The 4208-nt window shown below is 34.4% G+C and overlaps 1 non-coding gene across 1 annotated transcript; it reads right to left on the bottom strand.

Moving 5' to 3' along the window:
* Window positions 1-1353: 1353 nt before the first annotated feature.
* Window positions 1354-1425, bottom strand: TRNAP-UGG. Its single transcript has one exon. It is a non-coding gene; the product is annotated as a tRNA-Pro (tRNA).
* Between the last annotated feature and the right edge of the window lie 2783 nt (window positions 1426-4208).

Below are 4208 nucleotides of genomic sequence, written 5' to 3'. Positions count from 1 at the left end.
GAGAGAGGTATAGAATAGTACAACAAACCAACAAGACAAGAATGGACTTATAAGATGGGCGGTCAGGGAAACGATTTCATTTGTGTTATCCACCAAAGAAATGATCAAGGAATTCAGATCCTGAATAAACTACTATAGGCAAGCGAAGATTTTGAAAATGAAAGCGTGTAGAACTCATATCCACTTTCTCTTCGATTCGTAAACTTCGGATCTGATTTTCCTTTCCTCTCTTGGTGACTGAGAGACAATTTAGGCCTGGCGTGCATCCGATTCGGTCAACAATAAGGTACAAAGTGGATTGATTAAATGGGCTTGAAGTTCCATTATCGTTAGGTCGAAGATCTCTACTAGGTTTAACGCACTTTGGTAGTTGCGAATGTTGGCGTAATCGAATGTCTTTCTCATTCAACATTCTCTCTTACCAAGCACTCATACTCGCCAGGGTTGAGGAGACAGTCCATGAGCTAATTGGGTTTCAAGATTGCGTATACGCGAAAAGAGCTTGCTTTCGACTTTCTCCTCGGCGTTTTGTGCCCGGTTCTAGTTCAGGAAAGGGTCTGATCTCTTTCATTGGAGCACATTGATGCCGAAGGAGTCTTCGGAACCGGTGGAGAGGCTATGATGACTTCAAGCTATTCAAATAGCATGACTGATACTACAAAGAAAGGGTATCTAAGTCACACTAGTGGAATAGCTTTTTCATAATAATTATCTCGATATATGATACAAAAAACCTGCCTGATGACTGATAAGGTAAGGGGTTTCAAAAGACAAAAGAATGACAATTCTACGTGTGCTTTTTTTTTTTCAGTGTGCGCGGTTCGCCTGCCTTCCTGACCACGGATAGGCTATGGGGCTTTGCACTTCGGCCCATGAGAATACCACATCAAGGTGACAGGATTCGAACCTATGGCTCTCTGAAACTTCTTCATCGGTTATGAAAAGTTCCTAGAAAGAATGAACAATTTGAAGAATGAACAATTTGTGTAATGCTCTTTTTGAAGTCGGGCTCGAGACGGTCTTTATTCTTCCAAGAATATGTTTCATTCTCTATTCTCATGTTCTTGGTTCAATGTTTAAAAATCACATTTTAAATTATATTATCTTGCTTAATTCATTTTGATATAATATTGTTGGGGGCATTTTGAGAATTCTCTCACACCCAAAACAATAATCATACCACTTAGACCAAATGTCATTGTAGTCGATCTTTAATTCTTAGTTGCTAGTCTATATATGAAATTTATATAAGTTGAAGCAATGCACACGCATTCCTTTGGGTTAGGCCCATTGAAAACTATTTTATTTTTTTATTTTTTTTCCTTTCAAAATTGTGCTTTGTTTTCTTTTGGAGGGGCATTTCGAGAATTGAACTCAAGACCTCTTGCACCCAAAGCAAGAATCATACCACTACACCAAATGCCCTTATAATGGACCATATATTAAGTTGTTTATGGAATGTATCATCATTATTTCATTTATTTTCTTTGTTAATGAAATCCATGAGCAATTATTATTATATCTTTTAAATCTAGACCGCTGTTAAATTATTTACATAGGGTTTACGATAATTACTGTAGAGAGAAGAAAAAAAGAATAGAAGTAGTGTAAAAAAATAATTACTATAGAAAGATAATTAATGTAGAGAAGAGAAGAAAAAAGAATAGAAGTAGTGTAAAAAGAATAAAAGTTATGTTCTAAAGAATAAAAGTTATGTTCTAAAAAAGATAATTACTGTAGAAAGATAATTACTGTAATTATAGAAAGATAATTAATGTAGAGAAGAGAAGAAAAAAGAATAGAAGTAGTGTAAAAAGAATAAAAGTTATGTTAAAAAAGAATAGAAGTAGTGTAAAAATAATAAAAGTTATGTTCTAAAAAAGATAATTACTGCAGAGAGAAGAAAAAAAGAATAGTAGTGTAAAAATTTGATGGTTCCATTTTTTAGGCTCATCTTTTGATGAATGAACATAGGGGCATTCCAAGAATTGAACTTGGGACCTCTCACACCCTAAGCGAGAATCATACCTTAGTTTCATTTATGACAAACTCATATGAAACATAATTGCATTAATAGTACTAAGAGTTGGAGTCTATAAACATTTCATGAACTTAAGTGCAACTCATGCTTCATTAAAGACAGATAAACTTTAGTTAAGTAACTGGAACTTTAAATTACTTCATGTGGAGCTTCAATTACTCTATGTTAGCTACTATCTTTAGGATTTATTAATTGGACACGAGTTCTTGGATTTAGGGGATTGTTTTATGTAATTTTCAACTACAACTTATGTTTTCAAATTTTTAGGTCATAATTTAGGTAGTGGTTGTATATTATGGATGAACACTAGAATTTCTATCCCGTTCACCACAACTACTCTATTTTTTGTTTGAAGGCTATAATTGTCATCTATGTTGTATGGCAATAAAATTTGTTTAGATGAAATTTTAGTTAAAGTTGCATATTTTACTTCTTGCGAGTAAAAAATTTGTTTCTTAGCATAATATGAATTTAGTTGCAGAGTTATTAGGAATAAGATGGAGAAAGAAATTTTCTTTAAAATAATAAACAGACCCAAGTTCATCTTTGTTGTTGTCTAATTGTGATTTTGCAAAAAGCTTAACTAATAAGAAATATCAAGGTAAATCAAGAAATATCCTACACGTCATTCAAGATGACAATAAAATAGAGTTAAATTGAACGCAGTTTTAGTTTCATGTTAGTAGGTTTAAGATGAAGCATAATTATATTAATGATATTAAAGAGAAATTCGTGTTTTATTAGAAGAGACCAACTTCATTTAAGGTACTAGGAGTTTAAACTACTTCCATTGTAATTTCAATCACTCCACAATGATTACAAATTTAGGGTTGGCTACTTGGACATCAATTATCAACTTTAGGTTATAATTTAGGTAGTAGCCATTATAATATTAATGAGCATAAGAGCTACAATTCTTCCATGGACCATATGTGTTATAGTTAAATGAATATATATATATTATGTATGTCAAGGTTTGAGTAAAGCACAAAGTAGTAAGGAACACCATTGTCAACTCTAAAGCCACCCACAACTCATGATGGAGACCGATGTAAAATATTTTAACATCCTTTGGCATCAAGATATAGGAAAGATGAACGCCGTCAAATTGGAAGCTTTACCTGTCTTAAGAGTCACAATGAGAACTCTAATCAAGCTGGAGCCTTGGACTAGGCAAATTGTTTAGTGATTGTTGAAATGGATGACTTCGAAGTCGTGTCAGGAATGAACGTCTTGCTGAAACACAAAGTCAGTTACATGCCCCTAGCAAAATATCTAGTAGTAATGAAGTCTAATCCGACGATAATTCAGAAAAACATCCATCAACCAAGAGGGTTGAAAATGATGTCGATACTACAGTTGAGAAAGAATCATAGCCATGATGAATTTATGCTTGCTCCTATTGATGTAATTGAAAAGGGGAGCTCAAGTGAGCCAACCTCAATAGAAACCTTGTTGCCACTACATGAACACCACGACGCAAACATGGTCAAAAAATGGATTTATCCCCTCCAAGAGAGACAAAAACAAGGTCAGATACTGAAGAAGGGAGAGAGAAACAAACCACTGAAGCAACACATGTTCACAAAGAAATATCATCTAGATGGATGAAAAGAAGGGTCAGTCGGAAGCGTCAACCACAATAATTTCAAGAAAAATAAAAAGTTCATATAAGTTAAGTTCAGATAAACTTCGAGTTCAAAGCAACAAGAACCAAAAACTAGTGTGAAAATACTATGGACTAGTGAAAGTTATCCATAAGATTACGAAGACATCACATAGAATCCAATTGCTCTTATGGATGCGGACTAACCTTGTTGTCCTCGTTAGTAACTTGAAACGTTATTATTTCGACCAAGAAGACATCAAGCAGAAGCAGGTGGTATGACATCATACAAATAAGAAAAAGTTTCAAGCGAAGAAAGTAGGAAAGACATGAATAGAGAAGACATGAAGACTCAACAAACCGAGAAGTGATTTTCAACAGCACCTAGTAGGTTGGAAGAGACTCCTCATTATGAGATCAGCTGGAAGCGCATCGAGAGACCAAAAGTCAGCCTCATCCAATAAATTGTGTTGGGGCAGATGTCACAGTCATGATTGCCCAATGCGTGTTGCCTGTGGTTGCATGTTGCATGTCTCAACAATTCTTGTAAACGATTTGTTG

Source organism: Cucurbita moschata, unplaced genomic scaffold (assembly GCF_002738365.1).
Source record: "Cucurbita moschata cultivar Rifu unplaced genomic scaffold, Cmos_1.0 Cmo_Scf00609, whole genome shotgun sequence".
Classification (NCBI taxonomy): Eukaryota; Viridiplantae; Streptophyta; class Magnoliopsida; order Cucurbitales; family Cucurbitaceae; genus Cucurbita; species Cucurbita moschata.
Note: the sequence above shows the minus strand (reverse complement) of the source record. Positions and strands in the feature narration are given on the sequence as shown.